The following is a 27151-nucleotide window of genomic DNA, read 5'->3' on the forward strand; positions in this document are numbered from 1 at the left end:
GGAGCAGCACCCCGGGTTTATGGCAGCAGCCCGGGTTTGGAGCAGCGCTCCGGGTTTGGAGCAGCAGCCCGGGTTTGGAGCAGCAGCCCGGGTTTGTGCCCCCGGGCGGGCCGTGCCGCGCTGCAGTGCCCGGGCGCGGGGCTAGGTGGCGCTGGAGGCCGCTCAGAGGGGATCCCGCGGCCCAGGCCGCAGGACCGGGAAAAGGGAAAAAAGGGGGAAAATGGAAAAAAGGGAAAAAAGGAAAAAAGGGAAAAGCGGAGACGGGCCTCGCCTCTCCTGTGCTCTGCACCGCCACCCATGGAAGGAGCACCTCAGCTTCCTTAGGTGCTGAAAGGATGTTTTATTCAGATTTGCTCCACATTTCTAAGCTCGCATATTTTATGTGTTTTCTATTTACAGCAAGGCTGACTAAATAGATTATGATGAGAAGATAAAGCTGGCATTTTGGGAAGACTAACAGTATTCGGGGAAAAAAAAAAATAGAGAACTGTTAATATGCTTTATTTTAACATTTTCAGAGGATGTCCTTTTCCTTTCCTTTCCTTTCCTTTCCTTTCCTTTCCTTTCCTTTCCTTTCCTTTCCTTTCCTTTCCTTTCCTTTCCTTTCCTTTCCTTTCCTTTCCTTTCCTTCCCTTCCCTTCCCTTCCCTTCCCTTCCCTTCCCTTCCCTTTCCCTTTCCCTTTCTTCTCTGAGATTTACTTGATTGGAGAAGGGAGAAATAAATTGAATAATATCTAAAAGTGTAAAGTGTGAGCTGCACCAAAAATGGATTGGAATGGTTCAGATAAAATGAAAAAAGGATTGTTTTACACTTTTTCTGGTTTCACAAAGCAAATAATACAATTAAGCTAACGCATGTGGAATATATAATAAATTGAAACTCACTTTCTCTTGGTTTTGGTTTTATCCAAGGTACATGATCCTTATTTTCACAGTTATGGTAACTACAATTTCCAATACATTTCTGTGTGGTTTAAGTTCATCTTTTGGTGTCTACTGAAGGTTTTTTAAGAGAGCAATGCAAGCTTTAAGGCATATTGAAGAGAAAAATATTTTGTCAAGGAAATACATTAAAAAGTCCTATGAAGCCTATGAAAAATAAAAGTTAAAATGTATTGCATTTCCTTTGGGAAAACTTGTGGTGTCAGATAATAGGCAGAAGCACTCAAAGGATAAAATTTATTCTTAGATGAATAATTCAAATATTTACAATAAGAATATGAGGATTATTCTCAAAGTGATTACCTATTTTTTGTATATTATGTAATTTGAAAACTACTTAAAGTTATAAAAAGCTGAAATCTAATTTATTTGATGGCAATAAATTCTGGAATAACAACATTTGTCTGAGTACTTTGAGGGAATTTAACATTAATTAGGGTTTTAGCTAGGAAAACAACAAGATCAACTATAATTCTGTGTAACAAACACCCTTGTAGGTCAGATTCAATTAATTTACAGCCAAAAGAGCATGAAACCACACTGTGCTTTAACAAGCCAAAAGTATGACTGAGTTTCATTCATGAAAGAAGTTGACCACACTGCTTCCATCATCAGCATTATTAGATAGCATCAGTTGTTTTCTGAACCACTTATCAATTAATTGCTTCATTTTTTCAGACATAGAACTAGATGGTCACTTTGCTCATATCTGTATGTCTCATGCACCACTGAAATTAGCCTTCCTGTCCCTCTATGACATGGAGTATGTGTCAAAGACGGGACAATCCAAATAGCCACAAGAAGAAATGGCTCAGAGAAATTCATATGATGAATGAGCACTTACTGATATGAGAATTTATCTTGGCCTGATGTTTTCTGTGACCGTGACATCCGAGAGAGGGAACAGTTAAACTCTGGTCAAACACCAGTTATTGATGATTACCATGGTTCCAGGTCCAATCAGGGCTAACAAAGTAATTTTGGGGTTAGATTGGAATTTAATTTGCATGGCAGCAGCAATTCCTTGCCTGACATACAGCAGATGTGTCTTTTAACAAAAAGGTTTTAATCCCTTTGTGACTAATGAATTCTGTATTCAGCTGTGGTCATATTTTGCTTATTGTGTCATGAAATGTGACGGCTCACACAAGAGTCATTGTATTACAGTAAGGTCAATGCAAGCTTTTCCCTATCTATTTTATCATGACTTCCATCAAGGGACAGTGCTCAGGTCAGTAGAAAAGCCTTGAAAATTAATCTTGATTACTTAAAAAATTTATAACTAAATAATTCTTTGCTTTTACCTGGGGAAAATCTATGGCCTTTTTCTTTACTCTGTTCCTTCTAAAAAGGCATGCTAGTTCTATATTATGTATTTGAGAAACCACAGCATATTCACCTGAGCACTTCAATATCCCTCAGTCCCTGGTTTGGCGTACTTTGCCCCTTTTGATGTGAGTTTTCACCCAAATCACTTTGCCATCTCCACCTGATTGGACAACCTCTCCTGACTTAATCACTTAAGCCACTCTTGGCAAAGCCTTCTGTAGAAAAGAATTCAAGCATGGACTTCTGTCCCACTGCCTATTTACAAATTTTATGTAAGGAATGTATGTGCTGTGATAAGCAAAGGCCCCGTAGAACAAGGACAAATTCATTCATGGTTCTAATTCATTGCTGGCCATGTTACTGCTGCTTTACTATTTGAAGTTCTCATTTAAATACTGAATTTCTGTGTCAAACAGACACTTCAGTGAAAAGAGTCAAGAGCTGTGCTCCCCTCTTTCCTTTTCCACCCAAATTTTCATAGGGTTTGCGTGTGTGTGTATATGCCATTTCCACGGCCGTATGTGCACTGCAGATATGTAAGTAATAATCAAGACCTCTACAAGTTTAGCTTTCATTACACAAGTTGCCTGGAGCACAGACATTGACACATCCCTCCTGAAAAATTTCACATAGAATTGACATTTTCTAATCTCAGTCCTGTTCCAAAATGTATTTTAGCCCCACACTAAACCTGAAACCTTTAAAAAAAGAGATTTGCTTGGTACAGTTTTAGGTGCTTTCTGTAGCAGGAAGTTATAGTGCTTCTGAGATGCAGTGAGCTGTCTGTAGAACACATACACAGTCCCCTCAAAAAGCATAATATTAGAGCAGTAGCATGCCTCATTGCAGAGCTAAATCTAACAAGGTCTGCAGAAATAATGTTAGAAAGTCCTTCACTGGTAGGAATGAAATCACCTCTGAAGGTGTGAACCCCCAGAAATGCTGAGCTAGGGAATTTCAAACCTTGATTGCAATCTCATTATGAACAAGACACATCTTCCCTACCTGTAAAGTGAGCCCAACGCCTTGCATTTGGTTGCAAGACTGCCACTTGCATGCTGTCAGGGAAAGAGCTATCAACAGAGGCACACGAGAGTTCAGCTCCGAGCTGTACCACAGAAAGCTGTAAAGACTCACAGCTTATTTACATTAAAATATTTTTGGAGTAAGATATGCAAACAATGGTAAAATATGAAGAAAGTAAATGGTGAACAGAAGGTGAGCAGTATGTTTGGGAGCTGTGAAAGAACTGAAGGTATGCTAGGCTTGGAGTATAAAAGAATTTCTTACTCGCTATCTCTCCATTCTTAAGAGTAGAAGAAAAGTATAAACCACACACACATCTTTGAAAAAATAGACCTTGAAGAGTAAAATAAAAGCAATTAGTCTGAGCAGGAAACACTAATATCTGGGAAACAGTAAGATGAACTATTCCACAGAGGAAGAAAAGCCTCCTGCAGATGACCTTAAAATTGCTTGTGGAGTCCAGAATGGGAGGGGTGATAGGGAGAGAGAGGATTGGAAAGGAGAAAGACCTGTTACTTTTCTCCTACAGTTTATTCAGTGTAAAATAAGAATGTTAAACACATGCAAAATGGGTCAGTTTAAAGGGCCAGTCTTTGGCAAGGTTAAATCTTGGAAGATGGTGAGTTTCTTGAAGCTTTTGTTGGCTGCACAGTAGCTGGGCATGACACAGCCTTTTTTATCTTGGAGCTGGTCTCTGGGGATCAATGAACAAAAACACAAAAATCACACCAAACAATATCATAACAAGTGGGACAAATGTAAAACTGGAAAAAACTGAGCAGATAATGTATAATTCTTTCACGACTAGATCCTCTGTCTGCTCCCATCCTGTCCTGAACAAATCAAGCTCATCAATTAAGCAGAAGGATGCTCAAAACTGGGAGTACTTGAGTTTGACTCACTGCCATAAAAACACAAGTCAAATTTTGTACCAGATTTTGTACTCTGTGTACCAGGGTTTGTGTTAGAACTCCAGCAGGAAAAAAGGAAGAAAACCCTTCACCACATTAATCATCTTAGGAACCTCCTGGTCTTTAAGCACTTTCTTGTAAAACATGTGGTTGAACTGAGACATTCATAATTCAGTGAGTAGCTTTAGTGAAATCAGAATGACTATTTTTAGAAATGCTTAGCAACTGGAGCAAGGGAAAATCTTCCCAAAACCAAATGGATTGTCTTTTTCAGAAAAACACGGATGACTTTTCTATACTTAAGAACTACAAGGGTCCTTAAGCAAAGACACAGGCGGATGCAAAGACATTCTTACAAATATATGCACTATTAATAAATGACTTTTTATTGAGGTATTGCCTGGATGAATGAATAGCTCAACTGTGCCACCACTCAGGATGCCCACAGGATAGAAGGGAAGAGAGCCTGTTTCCTCAGAAGTGTTAGTCGTGGTGGAGATCCAAGTGGCCCTCTGCATGCCAGACAGGCCTGTAAGGACATTTCTGCCCATAAGTGATTCCACATTCAGCTCATGCCAGTAGAGCTGGTTTATGAGAGAGCTGGCTGGGAGAGTTCTGCCACCAGCGCTCTGGATAAGTGAATGCATAAGAAGCCAACTGCGCTGTTCATTTTTGATTTTCCCAAACACTTCCAAGTAGTCACGACATCCACAATGAAAAATTGCACAACAGATCCAGGCAGCAACATCAGGTGTTTAAGATCTGTGTTCTTACATTGTGTTGGACCAAAGAGTGGTACTCTAAAAATGTTTTCACAAAAGCAGAAGTGAGTTGAGATGTCTGGTGGGAGGGTTCCTCATTTCAGTATGTGCCAGTGTACAAGGTGCAGAGCTGTGTGAGGGAGAACTAATTCATTCCCTATACAGAGTGTTTTTGTTCAAGGTAACTGATCACAAATACCCCAAAATAAAACCTAGGGTCCATAGACAACTTATATGGATTGACCCTGGCCAAGGACACACCAGCAAGAATGCATGCAGGCTTTGTCTGGCATTTGAAAAAAGTTTAGACTAAAAAAAAAGAATAGAATCTCATTAAAGTTTTCAGCAAAATTAAAAAAAAATTTCTCATTAAAGCAAAATTCTTCTTCAAAACAAGAATGTTTCAGTTGTTGTTTCACTGGAAGCATTCCTACTCTGGTATAGTCACTGGTGGTCATCTGTGTGAAAGACTTAAACATTTCTATGTCCAGCAGCAGAGCTAATACACAGGATGCTGTCCCTGGCTCATTCTGCCTTAGTGCTTGGCTGACTGGAAACTTTCCAGTTTCAGGCTTAGCAAAAACATGTTAGTCAAATGAATTTCATCCAAAATAACCTAGTCAGCTTTAACAGCCATGAAATTTCTTTAATGCCTCCACAGTGCATTATTGTTTGTAAGAAATGTAACTAAACTTCAGCATATTTTAACTACACTTTTCAATATATAATTATTTTGGTTTGAAGTATGTGAAATCAATGGCACTGCTGAAAACAATTCTCATTGACTCAGAGGTAATATGTAGTACCTGATCATTAAAATGTGAGCAGCAACTAAAAGGGTGCCTACAAGATGGAATGGGGAATAAAACATAGATTTCATTTTTGAGTTAGCTCATGGTTTTCATTATGATTTTTATAACAGTATTTTCAAATAAGAAATGCATTGCTTGAGTATGATCACTACATATTAGATTTACTTTTAAAAAAAGAAAAACAGTTTACTTTGTAATGTATGTCAAAAAATACATTATCAGGAAAGAGTCCTGGGTTTATTTGCCCTTCATATTCTGCTTTGCTAACTTCTACTTTTCCCTAGCAATGCCTTATAACTAATTGGGTTTTTGTTTTTCAACTCCTTTATAAACAGATAAGAAAACACACTTGCATTTTAAACTTCCTGGCAATAAGTTTTGTAAGAAAACTGAGTTTGATTGGCCCATTTCAGGAACACATTATAAATTAAATAATCTGTCTTGGTTCCATGTACAGGCTAGGGGTTATCTCTAAAATGAGTTATTTGTTACATAAGACAATTGTAGGAAGCTGACTGAAAACACTTTGGAGTTCAATTTATTCAAGTTTTCCTTGCATATTTGACTTTGGAAATGAAGGACCCTAGCTAGGAAAGTCACTGAAATTCAGAGGGCTGAAAACAAAAATCTTTGAGTTCTCTGAAACAGTTCTCTGTTTTCTCAACCATAACAGTGTGATGTTATTAACTTGTGTCTTTGATCTGCAATAAGCGTATCTAATTTGAATTCACTTGAAATTACTGCTAGTATCAGCCAAGCCTTTGTGCATCTTCCAGATTGTAGGAATATTATAATATAAAGAATAGCTTCAGCCCAATCAGGAATATTTGAATCATATACTTTTTCTCTTTGGCAAATGTCATGTGCTACAAATGACAGCACTTCAGGACTATCACTAAGCCAAAAATGAAATCTGTTCATTCACTTACCTGTTCTAGGCAAAAATCACCCAAACCAGTTTTAAGGGCCCTATCTCCTGTGGTAGGAAATTTGCATAAAGCAAAATATTGTATCATAAAAGCTTCCTCTGGAGGAAATGACTCAAATGTATTTTTCCTTGAACATTTGCATGTAAGTATTACTGCATAATGAATATTACCTTACCCAATACATGCAGCCTATCAGGATCTCTTCAGGATAGTCATGCATCTTAGTAAATGATGTGGAAGAAAAGAAATAACTGATAGAAATTTCCATACCTTTCTACTATTTTATCATACTATTTTATCATATCAGTTTTAAAAATTCTTTCAGATCTGTACCACATTTTCTGTCAAAATAAATAACTCTTAAATATTAACAGGCAATGTTTAATTTTTCCTGTCTCTTTTCTCCTTCCAGTAAGGAGACTCTTACTGGTAAGTTTGCTTCTTGGTCTTTTTGTGACCTGCTATTATCATCTCAGTCCTCTGTTTTCAAAGAAACTCACTTCCATCAGTCACTGCGTTAATGGCCTGTTTCAAGCTTGCCCTTGAAAACAGCATTAACTGGTTCTCATTGCTGGAGACACACACTGTAATGTGGGGCCTGATCCAAAGTCTGTGGCTGGCTAAGCAAGCTCTTCTCAAGCTTTTAGAAAGATTTTGATTGGGTCCCAGACCTTTGACCTGTGTAAAAGCCAGCGCAGCAGCGGTGCACGGCTCCTGTTAATGTGACCAGCACAGCTGCGGCCACGCCGTGCACAAGAGGTGCCTGTGCTGCAGCAGCTCGTGGAGCTCAAGGAGGAGAGGACTCTGTGTGTGCACCACCTTTACCTTAGTGAGAGAATTAAGGATGAAGCTACAGGACCCCACAAAGCTTTGGCCACAGTCTTTGGACTTGACTGGGAAGTCAGCACACGAAGAGCTCAAGCAAACCACCAAGTCAAATAGCACGGCAGAGTGTTCCTAAAAGTGCTTCCAGTTATTTATAATACAGCAGCTTTATGTCACAGAGGATCTCCCTGCTTTTTGGCCTCTTTGGTGAGCAGAAGATCCTTGTAATCAGTCACACCATCTGAGAGGGAAGCAGGGGGAGTATCCCCAAGATCCACCAGTATTCCTGTTCTGAAACGTACCTTGGAAACAGGAAATCTTTTCTTACATGGCAGAATATTTAAGAGTGATATTACATGTTCAGTGTTGAAAGGCATTCCAGACTGGTGTGAATACTCTCCTGAAACATTCCTAGAATAAGTACAAAATTTTAAAGCTTTTTTAGACATTAATATTGTCCTGGCTGGAAGCAGGGGATTCTGATTGTGAAAAGCTTTTTCTACTCGATGGAAACAGAAATCTTAATCTTCTCAGTTTCTTAAATATAATTTCATAGGAAAGATAAAAGAGGACTTTTTTGTGCAAAAATTTTTTATCCATATACAACAATTTTTCAGTTCATTAGCTGGCTAACAGCATCAAGGAGCAGCCTCCCATATCCTGTATTATTCAGAATGGGATATACCGGAATTGAGAACTCCCTTTAAAAACACAGACATAAAAATGGAACCTGGCGAGAAACAATGTCAAAGGAATTGTCTACTGTGGCTTCAGGCTGGACTGAAGGCTACATAGATGCACTGAAAAATCACTGCTAGCTGACTAACAGCCTGTGGGTCTTCAGAAGGACCCAGGAGGACTCCATATTTTGGTACCCTAAAAAGAAGGTTTAGTGATAGTAAATTTTTAGAGTATCCATGATCGAAAAAGAGAATAGGCTGTTTTCTTTAGAAAATTTGTAATAATTTTGCTCTATCTTCTGCCCTTTTATAATTTTAATTTTTTAAGGCACTTTTAACACAAAGATGTTACAAGTTATTTCTGCAAGATGTGTGGGCAGTAGATGGGAGGGTTAGACTAAGTTATGGTACCTAAGTTCTGGTTGTGGTTTGAGCTGATTTAATATTTCATACTTATGAATAATAGAGTTTTCAATTTATTTAATGAGGGAATCCATGTTCAGACATATTTTACTCTTATTTTCCCCAAAAGTTCCTTTTTAACTTTTCTTAAAATTATTTTTCTTTCACTGTGATAATTCATGCAATCCTCTAGAAACAGTGATAACATTTTCCCTTTTCTCGACCTGATCAAAGCCCTTCCAACATCAGTTGCTGTGTTTGAACACAGACAAGGTTTGTAGCTACACTTCCAGTGCTATTCCTCTTCTAAGACTCCATGGACACAATTTTTTTCTATCTAGTGACTATCCAGCAGAAGGATAGTGAAAGGAGAAAAAAATACTGGGGTGATGTATAATGCCCTTTCCTGTTGCTGTCAAGAGTCCCCAGGAAAAAAAAAAAAATCCAAGCAGCATATTCCACAAATTTTATGGTTTAGGCCACCAGTGACTGGAGCTAAGCAAATTTTCAGTGGATTTGTCCTACTATGGTGGTGACTGGATTTTGGGGACAGCTCATTGCTCCTCTTCAGGACAGTGAAAATGTGTCTTCACAGCAAGCTCTCTCCTTCACCATACAGTCCCCAACAGACATTTCCTCAGACAAAATCCTCTGATTTACTCACAAGATTTGTTTCATCATAGAAATATGGTCATCAGCAAGATGGAGACAGTGGAATATCAGTCTCAGTAATGAAGCATGTAAGGTAGTGGAAAGAAATGTGAAAGATGTGTTCTTTTTCTAGATATCAGTCTTGGCAAAATGTATTTTTAAAATTTTTTACACAATAGGAATAACAAGAAATACACAATAAAATCTGCTGCCTGATTGGTGTTTTAGAAAGGCAGCAACGGGTGAATAAATTCAGTACCAGGGATGTGCAAATTGAGTTCAGACTGGAGACAGGCATTCAGCAGTCACCTAATAACTGTGGTGCTCCTCTCCCAGTGAGAGTACAGAATGGCACAAATCATAGAAGAATAAAAAAAGTCTGTGAGTAGGTGTGCAGTAAAGTCAAAGGCCTTTTCTGATTAAGTGCAGAATCAGAGTGTAATTTGGTACAAACCCAATTTATGACACTTTAATTAAAGATCTGAATCTATTTTTCTGTACTTAGAAGCTGCTCAAAGCTTTTTACCAGACAGACAGGATCTGCAGCACAGGAAAGCAGACTGAGGCACATCAAGGTATGGAGCTGGATGAGGAGCTGCCAGTGCATGGTGCTAGGTCTGTGGTACTGTAGTTATCATGGAATCCAACACCAGCCCTCTGCCATCTCCTTGCCCTCATATTGCATCCTAGCAGTCCTGGGGGGATCCTTGACTCTATTTAGTCCCTCTTTCCTGTCACCTTCTTGCAAGCTCCAGCTTCATCACAGCAGTGCTCTTGCTGTGGCACCCAATAGTTATAACTGCTCATTATCCTCGTTATCAGTAAGAATATTTAAGAATATGTGGGAAGAAAAATTCCTTTTTTTTTTTTTAATTTCATTGAAACAAACAGAATAAATGCTTTGCCAGAACTTCTTCTCAAAAAGAAAGAAAAAAAAGTAATCAAAGAGATCAAGGACTTAATGAGACCTGGGTAGAGTGAAGGTACATATATTTTTTTTGTCTTCATTGCTCCTACAAATAGTTAAATCTGCAACAGCCACCCTTCTGCAGCATTATGAATTTAAAAAGAGGAGGAGAATCCCCAGCTGATGTTGTCAGGAAGACAAATCTACCTGTTCAACTGGGGACCTCTGTCATTTTTGCTAAAAAAGAGCTGCAGTATGTGCTCAATATAGATGTGCCTTGTGCTACACGGAGCTGTGCTAAAAAGTCCTCCATTGCACATAGGCTTCCAATATTTGTTTGAAATTGGCAGTGTTTCAATTTCAGATGAAGTCTCAGGCACTGAGGGTAGACTCTAAGGCAGATGAAGATTTCCATCAAGCTTCAATAATACATAAGGAAACTACTCTCAAGCTACACAGCAGAGAACCAGCATACATGCACTGTACTTTACAAGAGCATCTTTGCTTTGTAATACTTTCTATAGAAAGATTTAAAATACAATCAATTCCGTCTTCTTGGACTGCAGAACCTCTGCGAGAAGTGCAGGGATCTCTTTTTCATGGAGGTGGAGTTGAATTTAAGGAAACAAATAAATAGTGACATTTTCACCAGAGAGAGAGAAAAGCTTTGAAGTGCAGAGGCTTCCTGTGTTCAGAACAGAAAACAATACCTCCTGTTCCTTCAACTTTTAATTCCTAACATGGAAATATGTAGTATAGTTGTTTATACATAACATTACACATATACATTGTACATAAATAATGATTCTATGACATCCCTGAGGAAGCAGACACTGAAGGAAGAGATCTCTGAGGCAAGTAAGAAGCAATTCAATGAAGCTGCCATTTAATTATCCTCTCTGCTGGAGTTCCTCACAAAACTCAGTCAAAGAAGTTCCTCCACCTTGAATGACTTTCATCTACCAGAAATATCAAAAATTCCAATAGGCATTATTAATTACATGTGTAAGAGAGAAATAAAGTTTAGTGGAGAAAGCCCGTGAACTCTGTCATGAGTCAGATTTTTGACAAGAAAAAATGTATAAAAATTTCAAAATAAGAAATAAATAGGTAATATCTAGGAGGATCTTGATTCTTCTGTGACTTTTGGTTTCTAAATATTTTTATTCACTCTTTTTCCTATCCCATCTAGTTTTTTTCTGGGCCTTGTTGCATGTAAGACAAGTGCAAATCATGAAAAATGTCAGTTGTTACAAGATCTATTTATTGGAATCATTACTTTTGCTTTTAAGTCAGAGACAAAATTATTTTTGTCTCTCAAATGAGACTTATTTCATCAAATAATTACTTACATATAATCCAGCAACTTTGTTGGAAGAGAGAGGTTATTTGTAAGTAGGTTGCTTTGGTTAGAATGGAGATCTTTCACCTGTAGGTAAAAGCTTTTCTCCAGTATCTGCCTGAAAAATAAATGTAGAGTTGTCTTGCTCCTAAGAGTTTTCCAGCAACACTTTAATTTGCTAGCAGCAAGCATAAAGGCACTTTTGGGAAGGGCACTGTTATGAACACTGATGTTAAGTAACCTAGATATACATAGAGGGTATGTGAATGCCACAGAGGGTGTTTTGCTTTGTGGCATTAACGATTCTTTGTCTCATGGGGGTGTGAGGGTCATCTGTAAAACCACCCAAGGATCCCCACTTCAGCCCCTGTGATGAGATGTGTGCCAGAGAACTGCCAGAAACAAGCTGCAGTGAGGCTGTTCTCTGCAGGGACAGCAGGAGCTCAGCCCCTGCCGTGTGATCCGGAGATGTGCTGAGCTCAGGAGCAGGAGCCCTGCAGCCATCATCCAGCTGCTGCTCCTCTCCCGGCAGCAGCACTGAAGTCTGCGTTTCTTTATGCACAAGCATGGGCAGTAGCTCAACCTGGAGAGATAATTCCAGTCAAGGAATATATTGGTGCTTATTAATCCCAGCAGTGAAGAGAGAAATTAGAAAGGGATTTGAAACTGGGTATTACACATTCAGGTGAGTGCTTTGAGAAGGATAAAAATCATGAGCACAAATGTGACTTTCCTTATGTGTGGCACAAATGAGTATATACCAAATACTTACCGAATTAATCCCTGGGGGACTTATCAAGAGTATCTGTCCAAATTCATAAGTATATGCAAGATATAACTTGTTGCCAATTCTTCCACTGTTTCACATGCACCCTGGAGCAAAAATGCAGATATAAAAAGCCATTGGGCATCTTCAAGTTTAAGCAGGAAATAAGGTTTTTAAAGATGTCAAATGCGCCTAAAATCAGATTTCAATATCCTTAGTAACTAGGCAAGCAAACCACTGAGCAGACACACATCTACATAGTTAAAGCAGAGGAACTGCTCCTTTTAATACAGCATATGCTTGATGAAGTTGCCAAAATGAGACCTTTCAAAATTCCTTTAAAATGTTGCCAACAGGAGGGTCCAAGAGTCTTCAGAGCACAGCTAGCAATAGTGCAAGCCCTACCAGGCTGTCATTTGCTTTATTCTGGAGGGCCTGGTGGGAAAGAAAGGGCCTTGACAGCTGTGCCCAGGCTCTTCTGCTGAGGCAATGCCAAGTAGCTGACTCCTCACAAACAGGCACCCCACCTCACATTTAGCATATGGGGGAGTTGTGTGCTTTCCTTGGTGTTCTGGTTTGAAAGCAAAACCAGTGAGAGACTGCAAGTCAGAAATACAATTTATTAGGAAAAGGGAAAAAAAACCCCAAATACATTCAATAATGCAAAGGAAAAGCCACTGATAAAGTCAGAATAGAGCCTGACACCCTGTTGGTCAGGGTGCTGGTAGCACTCCAGTTGGATTGGTGGCTGCAGCCCTCCTGGAGTGGCAGATGTGATTCTGCTGGAGCAGGGATCCTGTAGAAAGGATGTAGTCTTCCTCTGAAGATCCAGTGGAAAAGACAGCTGTTCTCTGGGAATCCAGTGGAAAGACTGACTGTTCTGTCCCAAACTCCCGATTATATCCAGGTGGGGATGCTTAGCTCCTCCCCCCAGGCAGAGCATCTCACAACGGGCTGTTATCTTTCTGTGACTCATGTAGTGGGTCCAATAAACAGAAATGGCTCCTGGAGAGAGTTATCTCTGAGTCATGCAGAAAGGCATTGATGAGCCCATTAACAGGAGATAAGGAAAAAACAATGCCCCTCCTGGTTTGAACAGCTCTTGAGAATGGGTATAGAATACATCTTAATATTGCAACCTAGGACACTTGGGCTTTCCCCAGCTTAGGGCCAGCAGCATTACCTGGATCTTCATGAGGCACCATCCCTGTGCAGTGCTGAAGTAAGCCTAGTGGGAGAAAAGGTAGAGAGCACAGAGTTTCATTATTTCCAGCCATGTCTGTCATGTCTGTCATTTTTTCTGATCTCCGATGAGATCCAGCAGTTTGGACTAGACTTACTCCTTCTGCCTAACACTAACACAATCATTTCCATGGTGCCACTGTGTATTTGAGCTGTGCAAGTGACTGAAAGCCAAGGCCCATGGCTGGAGCCCTGGTGTGATTTCTTCCATGCCTCAGTAACACCCAGCAGTGTCCCCGAGAGCCACGGGCTGCAGGGCTGCCACACGTGTTCTGCTCTGCTCCATGGGCAATCCATCCACGTTGCTGTCAAACCACAGCTGCAGCCTGGCAGCACAGAAAGGCCTGACGTGGTAGCCACAGACCTGTGCTTTGCATTTATGAATGTGAAGCCTTGTAAGGAAACGTGAGTTTGTAAGATTAATGAAGTATTCAAGTTCCCATGAGCTCTACATGTAGGATAAATCTTGCTGTTGAATCACAGTAAAGTTTTAATTTACTAAATAGAATAATAACTTTTATACAAATGGCCAATAACTTTGGAGCAAACCACCACATGGAGAAGGCTGGGGAGAAAGATAAGACTTTGCTGCCTATTCATTATTTATCTTTTTGATTATTTCTCAACTAAATATAGTGCTATAATAGAGCTTGATTATCATTGTACTTTCCATATTCTGTTTGCATGAAAAATTTAGAAAGAGAACTCAATATAAAAGAATTTCACATAGAGGGCACTGGAAGAAAAAATAAAAACCCTTTGGTGGAGAAATTATGTTCTTCCTGAAAAAGAAGTGACTTTGCATGCTATGAACAGCAGTCTTTCAGTAAGCCACCTAACAGATGTTGATAGAATTATAATTTATGATGTATTAATTGGACAAAGCAATATTATTATTTTATCCCTGAAAAAGTTACCCCAAGCTTAACAAAATAATATATTTCTAACTTTATTTGCATCCATTCCCAGGAAAAGTCTTGTTTATATTGTCAGTTGGAAAATGGCTCCTAAGAAGCAAGTTTTTATAGTAGACTCCATTTCTTGGGATAATTTAAACTCCTCTACCTTAAAACATATTTGTTAACTGTGCTTTCTCAGAGAAAATATTAACTATTACATCATTATCTGAAACAGCCTTTCAAATTGTATAATGGAAAGATTCGGTTAATAACCACAAGGATTCTGCTTGTAATGTTCTAGCAGTTTTATGAGAGATCAGTTTTGAAAGTGTATTTATAACTTTTTGTAAATTTCCACTTACAATAGTGGAGAAAAATAACCACAACATTACTAAAATTTATTTAGCAATTCATACATCACATTAAATGTTACTTTTTATATTCCAAAATGTTTATCATGCATGACATGTGCCTCAGAGTGTTTTTTATCAAATATTGAAAAATATTTTGTTCTCTCTCATTAAAAAAAAACCTCAGCCTATATTTCTTTTTTTTTCTTTAAATCATGAAAGTCTATTACTTTCAGAATGCCAGTAATTAATAAAAACAAACCAAAAAAAAACCCCAAAAGATGAACAAAATAGACTAGATTTGTTTATACATGCAAAGCTGTGATAAAACAGGTGAAGAGAACTTCAAAATGGGTTGTCATTTTTCTTAAGTCCTAATAATGAAATAAGTAGTGTTAAAGTCAATCTCTCTACAATTTGCAAGATTTGTTTATTTTCTAGAAACAGCCTGTTTGCAATTAAGCCCGCTGGTGGTGTTCATAGGACACAAACCTTTTTTCAGAGGGAATATGTATCTGTCATAGATATATTTTCTTTTTCCTGTGGCTGTGAATGGAACTTAAATATTCAGCCTTACCTACTGTGCGTACTCAAAAATTTAGAGCCAGACCCTGTGAGTATCATAAGGAAGGACTAAAAATATATTTCAAAGACCCATACACATTTTCAGATTTTGCATTTGCCTTTTGGATTTTGACCTTTTAGAAGTCAGAGTTTCATCGTACCTCTGAGGACAGAGAACTTACTACAGCCACAAAGAGGGAAGAGAGTTATAATCATGTGACTTCAGGGGCTTTGGATTTTAGAAATACAACAAATATCTTTACTTTGCACTGTAAGTGGATTGATGGCAATGCCATCAGGACAGCAGAGAACATAAATAGGGATATAAATACCAGGAGTGACCTGACTTCCTATGTTGTTCTTTTCTCTTTTAAAGCTCTAATGTATCAGATCAGAGAGCTGCTAGGCTCAGGTGGATCTTCATCCCCTACCATGGATATATTTATTTTCACCAACCCTCACTTCAGTTGCGTCCTTAAAATTTAAGGTTACTTTGTACTGGCACAATAACAAAATCTTAATTATACTGTTTGCAATTTGATTTGTTTCTCCTTCCACTAATACCTGCAACAAAGCAACTAATCCATCAAAACCAAAACCAAAAAATCACGAATGAGTAATAAAGCCAGCTGTCTTCAATTTGCCCATTGCAGTGTGAAATTGAACAAATGCAGCTTTTTGAGGGGAAGGTGTGTTCTGTGAAAAAAACCCATTGTGTTAAAATATTAAGTGCTCCAGAGTCACAGAGAAAAGAGAGTCTGTCTTTTTCTCCCGTGATGTCAAGGTGTCCATCACGTTTACAAACACCGGTGCTGCAGAGCCACTTTCTGTAACTGAGGAATTGATGAAAATACCTGTCAGCATTTAAGGTCCAGGGCATGATTTTCTTTCAAGTGCACCATAAAGGTACTCAGTTTCTTTTGTGCTTTGTCACCCATAAAGATTTAAAAGGAAATAAGTTGCTGTTCCTTTAATGTAGCTCCCTACTGTGTAAGGTTTTTATGTCTGGAAATTTACCTGCTTTCTCATTGCAGATTTTTCTCTCACATCTGTTGGAATTAATTAGCCTCCACAGATTTTACATCAGTGTTTGTAGGGTGGATGAGAAGGAGCAGTCAAGTGCTAGGTTTTATGTCCCTTGTGTATCATTTGTCTTCTAATCTAGTTCAGACAATTAACTAAGATCATTTAACTAGGATTTACTGATGCTGCATGAAGTAAAATCTCCCCCATTTCTGCTTTTTCTTCTCTCAATTCATCATATTTTACTCTTTTTTTTTTGTTTTTGTTTTGAGTGGATGTTAGAAAATGAGTAGAAATGAAACTATTTCAGTTCTTCTGTTGTTAACATGTCCTTCCCTGCTCTGACTTGAGCCCAGGGTCAGGAAAGTTTCTCAAGGATATGAAAAAAAAAAAGCCTACATGAGCTAAAGTAAGATCAGGAAGTGGAAAATAGAGAGTGAAGACTCTGCCCAGCTAAACCCTTGGCCTCCGTTCCAGGAAGATCTGATGTCAACACTTTGTTTACAGCTCAGGGTAGGAGAAACCATGCATTTATGTCTTTGTATTCTTCAGTCAATGGGATGGAAGACAGGGGCAGAAGACTTCATTTAAGCATTTCCTTTAGCCTTTGGATTTAAACAGCTGAAACTAGGAAAGTCACCAGTCAGATCACCCTGATCAGATATCAGGGGAATGAAAAGCCATATTTACCTAATAAACTTCATTGAGGAGAAATGAGATGGGGCTTCTCCAAATCCTCAATTTATATATTTCATGTAGAGGAAATATTATGGCCCTCAGGATGTATTTATCTAGAAATAGGTAAATATCTTTTTTACACCGTTGCTTACCTCTATTTTATACAATAATTTCATTCAGTTCTTTGTAGTCTGAACCAATTTCCTCCACCACAGAATTTTATTATTTGCTGATTGTCTCTAAGTAGCTTAATTACTGGTAAGAGGATAATGAAGCAAACCTGGAGCCAGCATTTAAGTAGAGTGGAACTACTTCAGTGTAATGAGCATTTTAAATTTGCCTTTTAGTACTTTGTAAAGACCTGTAACAAAATGTCTCCTTCCCTCCTGCCTTGCCTATAAAAAGGCTGCCGGGAGTTGGTACACTGCAATTAGCACCAAAGGGCAATGTGCCTGCTAGGAGGTGAGGGGTGGGCAGAGGGGAAGGGAGGCTTGCTGCTGGCTGGGCTCTTCTGGGGGTCCATTTGCACCATGCTCTCATAGCATCTTCACTGAAAGAGAGAAGCAGGAACATTGGGGTCTTAAAAGGTCTCCTGGTGTTTCTTTTTTACCTCAATGAGACCATTATGAGCTACTGTTGATGTCCTCAAATATTCTATCAAAATTCATTATTTTCCATCTACTTAAAAAATTTCCATAATTTCAATTATATCAGCCAGACTTCACTTTTAAAAGTTTTGTTTTCTTTCTTGTTTTGCAAGTGGGCTTCAAACCAGAGCTGACTTTATTTCTAGTGACAAGGAAACTCCCTGTACCCTCTCACACATGGTCTGAAGGATGTCAACTCCAGCAAGCAGAATGCTCAGGCACTGGCATGCTCCTGCTCATGGCTGGATCAAGGGGGCAGCACAAGTCAGCAGGACTAGGTCTCCCAGTCTGAGAATATACAGGTTAGAGAGCAGAGGATTTAGCTCTGTGCATGTAGCTGTGTTTTCCTCTTACCAGCCAATTCAGAAAATGAGTCCTGATCTGCTTCTTTGGCTGTGTAACTCAAAGGGCTAAGTTGAAATTTGAGTGATAGCTTCTCTTCTGCAATTTCTGTTCTTTTGTGGTTTGCATGGAGTAATTTAATCAGCTTGAGCCCTGTAGATGGGGGCAAATTGTTTTTCATTTCCATGTACAGTAGAACTGTCAACTAAAGGTGATGAAATATACTCATTCATAGAACGGACCAAGAAATATTTGGAGACCTTTGTGAGTTTAAATCCTTCTGAGAGAAAAGGACAATCCCTGTTACTGTTGCCATACAGGAATGGATGTGTGCATTATTTAAGGCAGAGGAGGAGAAGAGTGCAGCCCTGCAGCCACTGCCATCATTGTGAGGTTCAGGCAATCACAGGTTCTGAGGGCAAGTTTCTGACTACTGATGGCTCATTGTGTCTCCACAGCTCAGCCCAGACTTTGGAGCTGAACAGCCTCAGTAGGATCAGAGTGTCTTAGACTTTACTACCAGGTGATTAGGTGGTTTGATACTTGATGCAGTTTTAGTTCTTCCCTTTCCTTAGGAGTCACAAGACTGATTGCTGCTAGAAGGAAAGGTGACTGAAATGAAATACTGCAGTTCTAATCTCAGTGGATTTAACTTGCTGCCGCTGGGCTTTTAAGAGACAGGTACATCTGATGCTGAGCCTCATACCCACACTAAAGAGACTATTAGCCCTGACTGTGCTGCTCAGCTGACTCCTGTGAAAACAAGGCCAAGCAAGATAATGTTGTCAGCACCAGATGAATCTTCAGTCTCTGAGCTGAATCCTCTTGAATTATGGTGTAATATACATCTAGAACATAATCAGTATGCACTATAAATACCACAGCCATAAAGGCATACTTGGCTGAATCCTGTCATGGCATACCAGGCGCAGAAAGTGTGCAGAATTCCACAGATCCTTGTCCCACGAGTCCCAAGAGTTAATTTGCCCTGTTATCTTTCTTGTCCTGTTAACATTTATTTGCACCTAATAAGGCATGAAGTCATTACTTGTAGTGTATGTCCTAACATTTAATCCCATGGTGTCATATTTTAATTGTACAGAAAAAGTATCTAAATGGTTCTAATTCTCTAAGGATGTGGTTATCCAGTAATGATCACAACCCTTGAAGCTCCCTTATTACTTGTATTGAAATAAAATCCTTCATGACTGAAATACGACATAATTTTTAAACTGCATCAAAATGAATCTGATGGTTTAAAAGAACAAATTGCAAATTTAGTTCATACAAGACTGCCCATAAGTAATACCTTATAGAGCACTTTCACATACCAAGTCCGCTAGCTATAAAAGAATAATGCTTCAAACACTCAAGAAATGTGGCTGAGGGCATCACATCTTTATCAGCCCCCTGAGGGGTCTGTGAGGCTCAGACCAATAAGCATGGTTTGAGGCTTCAGCCTTTTTTATGTATATCACATAGCACATGACCAGATGGAAATGAAACTTCATTTGCTGGCATCTACTGGGTCCAAGCTCATTAAGTTGCTCCATGCAAAGCACAAAGAACAGAAATTGCAGAGAGAAGCTATCACTCAAGTTTCAGCTCAGTCCTTTGAGCGATATCTCACTGGTAGCACAGACTAGAATTCAGTCTCTACTTCCACAGAAACATAAAAAATCAAAATATTATGATTTTGGGTTTGAAGGGACCATAAAGATCATCTGGTTCCAAGAATCCTGCTTTGGGCAGCAACACCCTCCACTGGACCAGATTGTTCAAAGCTTCATCCAACATGGCCTTAAACACTTCCAGGGATGGGACATCTGTAATTTTCTGGACAACCTGTGCCAGTGCCTCATCACCCTCACAGTTAAGAAATTCTTCCCAATATCTATACTTAATGTTGCCCTTTCAGTCTGAAGCCATTCCCCCTTGTTCTAGCATTAAATACTCTTGTAAAAAGTCTCTCTCCATCTTTCTTGTAGCCCATTTTAAGTACTAGAAAGCCACAATTAGGTCTCCCTGAAGCCTTCTCTTCTCCAGGCTGAACAATCCCAATTCTCTTAGCCGTTCCTCACAGGTAGTTTGAATATTAACATCTACACATATTTTGGTAAAATAATTTTTCTTTCTCTTCAGAAACCTGATTTTTTCATAAAGAATTGGTTTTACTTTGTTCATAGCTTTTTATTATATTTGAAGCAGCAGGTTTAGGTGTTTTTTTAATGACCAGATATGGAACATTTAGAATATTCTGCTCCTGGCCTTGAAAAAAAAATGACCAGGTACTTTACCTCTAAAGAGGCTGTAGCCCCACTCTCCCTGCTCCTCTTTGTACAAGTTAATAAATCTTGCATCTTTCACAGATATCTCAGATACCCTCCAACTGTATGCTTAAAGATAACCATGCAATTTATCTGATTACTTCATTTATAGACCAATTTATACAACTGTCCTTTGTCTGAAGTTCTCCACACCTTTGTATAAGAAACTGTTATCGAGGTCCTCATACTCCTTTCCTCTAAAGTATATGTTATCTATATATATATATAAATATAATGATTTCTAAAGCTTGGAATTTATATATTACTTTTGCTCAAATTTCATAGTAGTACACTCTAGGTTATATGTGCATGACAAATCAGCTGGAGGCAAATTGTTAAGCAGTTTTACTTTCCTTCAAACCTACCCAAACCTTTTGGCCTCTCCCAAAGAAGATGAAAATAGTGAGAAATTCACATTACTTCTGAAAATTGATGCAGCTAGAAAAAAGGTAAGCAAAGGCTACTAATCAAATCTCTAAAATGTAGTCCATGGTATACCTACTAGACAGCAGTGCCTGGTTATGCAAAAAACTCCTGAATTTAAAATATAAATCTCTGTAAATGAGAAAAGGTTGCTCTTTAAAAAAAGGTAGCTTTCTTGGTTCTGCTGTTGAATGAAATAATGTGCCTTATGATTTATATCTCACTCTGGTCACATTTGTAACTCTTCATTTTTATTAAGTAGTTACAGGATTCACTATACACCAACTCAAAGAGCATACTTATGCTGATCATGTTGGGCAAAATCTTTCTGCAGATTTTCCTCAAGTGACTGTTGTGACATTTCATAGTTCACATGGATCACAATTGTGGGTTCAAAGCAAGCTTTGAAAGACTTGAAGTACTTTTCACTGCTTCACAAATCAATGCTGTCAAGAGAAAATCTTGACCTTTATGCAATTTTAATTAATTTAATAAAAACTTTTGGCACAGTGAGTAATTAAGAGATGTATGGAAAAAACTTGGCTAAGTAGTTTCTGTCAGTTTTGACAAGGACCCATGATGGAAAGTGAATAAAGGTCCATAAGAGTCTATCAAACTTGTCTAAAGCACTCAGAAGCATTTAAAGTCTTATCTGGTTTATTCTGTTTTATACACCAAAGCCAACAAGGTGAGCTGCAACCTAAAGAATAACAGCACAATTTACTTTCAGACTGCCTGAAGATGATTTAACATTTAGCTGACTACATATGCAGTCTGGTTAAGTTAATGAATGGATTTGCAGGAACTCTGCTGTGGCAGTAACTTTGTACTATTAGTTTACTGGAGCAAGAATTTTTGGTGCTTGGGGGATTCATCTTCTGTTTCTGCACACCCACTCTTACTGACCTGAAATCTAAGAAGGAAAAAAAAGTGTCAAGCAACTCCCTTCAAGAAGTAGCTATCCATAGAAATGAACTTGCAGAATAAATCTGCATAACCTCAAAGTTACAAACTGAATAATATGCTAACTTTTCCGGTTTGCTTCCATGCCCACACGGTAGCATGGTCTTCAGCTGATTCAGGAAGTGCACCAGTGAGACACCTGGTCAGATCACCTGAGTAAGTGTTGTGTTTCACTTTCTCATCACTCACTGGGCAAAGTGGTACAGCCAGTTCTCATGGTAAAACCTTACAGCACGCTGACTGTGTGCCCTGTGGTATTAATAGTGATAGGATGAGGGAAAGTGGGTTTAAGATGAGAAATGAAAGATTTAGGTTAGATATTGGGAAGAAATTCTTTATTGTGGATGTGGTGAGACATAGGAATAGGTTGCCCAGATAAGCTATGGATTCCCTGCCAGGAAGTGTTCAAGGCTGAGTGGAGCTTTGATCAACCTGATCTAGTGCAAGTGGTTCCTGCCCATGGCTGGGGGTTTGGAACTCCATGATCTTTAAGGTCCCTTCTTAGCCAAACCACTCTGAGATTCTATGATCAGTGTCACAGGTGTGATAGGCCTGCTCTGTGTTTTGGACACAAAATACACAAATATTGACTTCATGTATTACAAATAAAATTTCTGTTCTCTGAAGCTACATTTTATTTACTTTTATTTTATAAAAGAGTCTTTAATGTGGGTGAGACTAAGGAGAATTAAGAACAGAAATGTTGTGTTCTGTGTTGCTGGTATGTATCATCCTTACAATGCTCATGACCAAGAGGGCTGGAAGTTCTGTCTGCAAAGAGCACAGAGCGGAGCCAAAGAGAGAACACCAGTACCTACATATAGAACAGTACACACTTAGGTTCCAGCTGGGAAAGTTAACAGGGATTTAATGTTCTTACCTGTTCACATTCAATATAGGGTTTTATAAGGAGTGGGATAGTAGCTAATATTCGACAACTAATTATCCAAACTCCAGGCCAGTGATCACAAACCTTGCAAGCACTTTGCTTAAGTAAAAGCCTGAGAAGACATGAAGTTCATTCTTGTGACAAAAGCATGTCTGAGCACAGGATTATCCAGTAATCTATTCCATATTAAAATTCCATTTCACCATGCTTAAATGTCAAGTATTGACATGCTCTTATTTAAGGAATAACAAGTAAAGGCTGTTATTATTTATAATGGGATCATTCAGTGAACAAAATCAAGAACCTGAAAGTCCAGGACAGCTGATTCTGAGTTTTACTCAGAAGCTTAGGAGTTGCTATTTTGCTAAGAAAAGTGATGTTAATCACAATACTGGTTTGAGAGACTTCTTTTTGTTATCACACTGTGAAATCACCAAATTCTCTTTGGCTGCATATAGCAATGTAGCTGTTTAGTAAAAGCAAGGTTAGATTTTAGGGTGAGACAGCCTATCTCCAGATCAAGAATTCCACAGTACTTGAAGAAGTCTGATTGCATGGTTTCTGGTTCTAGGCTCATAGATACACACCCCAACAGCTGCAGTGGCCTTGGTCTTGGGAACAGGCTGTGGCTTCTGTCACTCACCTGGGAGCTCTGTGCTCCTCATATACAGAAGCAGAAGCCATTCTTCAATTTTGCATGTATTTATCTTACATCTTCAGGCACCGAAAGAGGACACCTGGGTTGGGTTTTTTAAAGGTTCTTTAGAGAGAGAAAGGAGTTTCTATGTAGAAATCCGGTCAAAGTAATTTTTAAAGCTATTTAGAAACTGTAGTTTATATTAAACCCTCAAATGTGAAAATAGTAAGGGGTCATGGTGATTAAGAACTTTAAAGCAAAAAAATTTGGTTTTCCATGTTCCCTGGCACAGCTGCATGGGTGGATATGTATGTACCTGTGCTCAATTCAGAAGCAAAATTCAGTGTGAAAACTTGCAGCCTCAGAAAAAGCTAGAACATCTCCTGAAAGAAGCTTTTGAACCTGATGCAGCTACCCTGAAAGGAAGAAAGCCAGCATGTCATTTTAAAAAAGGGATTTACTTTACAGTTTGAGCCTTTAACTAAATTTCAGAATCAAAATGGGAGAAAGGCACTGATTCTGTCCTAAATATATAACCCTACAAGACAGTAGTGATCCTCTTACAGCCTGTGGAGTGACATCTGTAAGACTAATAAGACTCATGAAAGAGTTATACCTATCAGAATGTACTTTTCACTGAGGCTTCCTGACACTACCAAAATTCTAATATGAAGCAAGGACATAATTGACTCTTTAGAATGCATGTGAAAGACAGTGTCAGATGTATTGGATAATATTCTGGCTCTGCTCAAGTCAATGAGAACTTCTCAAACTTCAGTGGGTCCAGGATTTCATCAATTATATTCAACCACAACAATATGCAATGATTTCTTTCTGATTTATATTCTTCTTTTGCACTAAAATTCGTCAACTGTAGTAAGAATTTACAGCTAACTTAGAAATACTGGGACATGATTTTTCAATAATGAACTACGCTTTTAAATATTGAGTACTGCTACTTTAAAGTATGGTGGCATTTTAATTGGATTGTACAAACTGAGTACACAGCACAGCTTCCAAAGGAGATGAGAAGAATGAATGCAGAATGGTAGTCTTTTATGTAATCATACACATGATAGTTTATGTCTGGGTTTCTGGGTAGACAAAGGCTGTCATAGACAGGAGCTGAACACATTCTTCTTCCATCTCTGCAATTTTCTTGATTTTTAGAAAAATACAGTGCAAATCAAGAGAGTAAAAAAAATCTTAAAAATTCTCATGAATAAAATATTTGAAAAAAAAAAACCCAAACCCTAGGCCTGCCAGAATATTTTTTTAAACATTTATTCAAAATTCTTATTGCTGACAATCTAGCTGAAACCTTGAAATTAAAGAGCATGCTGATCTAAGCACACCATATTTCTCTAAATGTCAAACTTTAAAATGTCATATGTTTCCTTAAAATAAGGAAGATATTCAGAAAACTTCTCAAAATTTTCCTCTTTGAAAAATTACTCAATAAGGAAAATGGATTAAAAACTTCATGGATATGTCTAAGGGACTCCTCAGCAAGAGAAGTGAAAAAGGAAATAAAAAGGAAGACTTTGGACACTTTCTCACACCATGACTTCATTGAAAAGCCAATAAAGTACACACCAGGTAAATGAGGTACAAAATAGTTAAATGGATGGTGAGGTGGATTTAAAACTGACTGAAGAGCCAGTCCAGTGGTTTGTGGGACTCTGGGACAGAGTGCTGCACCAGCAGGTTTGCTGATGGTACAGAACAGGAGCAGGGGCTGAAACACCACTGGGGTGGGCTGCCATCCACAGGCACCTCGACGAGCTGGAGGAATGGCAGAGAGGAACCTGGGGAGGAACAAACACAGGCCCCAGCCTTCACAGGGGCAGGAATGCTGCCAGAGAAGGACTTGGTGAGCAAAAAGCTGACTGTGAGCCAGCAGTGTGCCTTTGCAGCAAAGATGGCCAGCTGCAACTTGGGCTGTGTCAGGAGCAGAGCTGCCAGCAGGTCGAAGGAGTGACAACTATCCTTTTTCCACACTGGTGAGGCCACACCTGGCATGTGGAGCTTTGTAAAAGGAAATGGACTTCCTGGAGGGAACCCAGTGGAGGGCCAAAAAGATGGTTAAAGGAGTCAAACAGCATTCACACAAGAGCCTCAGAGACCTGATACTGTTCTGCATGGAGAAAAGAAGGCTCAGAGGGACCTTGTCCATGCATAAAAACAACTGAAAGGGAGAGTGAAGAAAAGGGAGAGAAGTGGTTCTGAGCACTGTCCAGTGACAAGAAGCAAAGGGAACAAATTGAAATGCAAGAAATTCTCTTTAAAGATAACAGAGCACATTTTTATTGTAAGAGTGGTTGAACAGGTTGTGCTGAGATGTCGTGGAGATATTCAAAACATGACTGGAAACATCATTGAGCAACCAGCTCTTGCTTCTTGATCTTGTTTTTAGCCAAGGACTGGACCACAGAATTCCCTCTCTCCTCCACTGCTCTGTGATACTGCTCCATGGCTGGCTCTAAGAGCTTAAATCTTATTCTTAAAAAGCATAACTGTCCCATGACTGAGTTCAAATTCATCAGCTCTCCTGGGTAAGTACAGACAAATAATTTGAGTTTATACTGCCAGGACTGTGTTGATGACAGGCAGCTGTATAGAAAGAAGACTCATTTTCTGTGCATCTGAAATTAAGGTGGTTTTTCTTTCAACAACTTGATAGCAGAGTGTTGAGACAAGCAAATAAAACTGCAAGGAACACCTGCAAACATCACTGCTAATCAACATGCTCAGGGTGGTGTGCAACTGAAAAAAACTGCAAACCAGAGGCAGCGTCAAGTTTACAAGCTTAAAAACAAAAGGTTTATTAAATGTTTTCTAAAGCAGTCTCCGATAACAAAGTACAGCCAAAGGATATTAGTGAAAACTAGAATGGCCACTTATTTCTGTAGCAGAAACACTGTTTTCCTCCTATGCCCTTGTGGGAGGCTTATGAATTTCAGTGATAATGTTATGATTGGTCTTGTCACTGACATTTTTACCAGAAACTGAGATTTAAACTTGGTTCATTTGTCATATGCATATTTGATATCTCTAAGTTTTCCCCTGGTATTATGTGATGCTTTAAGGAGATCTTATGCAGACAGCCATGTCAATGAGCAAACTGTATGATTACACATCTGTATTCTTGTCTCTTATATGACTTCATGATCTTTATCTAGGTTAAATGCCTTACCTGTTTAAAACATGTTATCTGAGGCATGGAGCTGTGACTTTTTTCCAAATTTCTACTTGAAAAATTGGACTAGTTTCTGAAAAAACTTCCCAGCTAAATTGATTTGCTCTCTCTAAGTGTTTTTCAAGTTTGATTTTTAGACAGAATAATATAAATCTCTGTAGCTCCATGCAGTTTTGTTTCCAAGAAACACAAAAGTAGCTTCTGGGGATTTGTCTGTACATATGCACTAGTTAAAATTCACTAAATAGAATATTGCATGAGTTACAGTTAAACTCAAAAATCTCCTTGAAAACTTCATGACTACAAAAAGAAAAAAGTTCTGTACATATATGCAAATCTGAACATTTTGTTACATTTCTGCAGGCATTTTGTAAACAAAGAAGGAAAAACAAATATGTATTCCTGAGTATTTGCAGAGAAAGCTCAAAACATCTGATATCTCTGTTCCTTTAATGTTATTCACTAAGAAAAGCAAATACCTAGAAAGCTGAACATGCAGTAATTTTCTTTATAAAGAATGCTATTATGAATGCCACAATTCTGTATAGTATTAAGATCCTTGATAGTGTCAAAATTGACCTAAAGAGTTTGTATTTGAGGAGAAAAAATGAAAGATAACTTCAGCTGATGCCATCCTGCCTGCACAAAGATATTTTGACTGTCAAAAATTTCTAGAGCTACTTTT

Source organism: Pyrgilauda ruficollis, unplaced genomic scaffold (genome assembly GCF_017590135.1).
Source record: "Pyrgilauda ruficollis isolate IOZ18807 unplaced genomic scaffold, ASM1759013v1 scaffold1, whole genome shotgun sequence".
Taxonomy (NCBI): domain Eukaryota; kingdom Metazoa; phylum Chordata; class Aves; order Passeriformes; family Passeridae; genus Pyrgilauda; species Pyrgilauda ruficollis.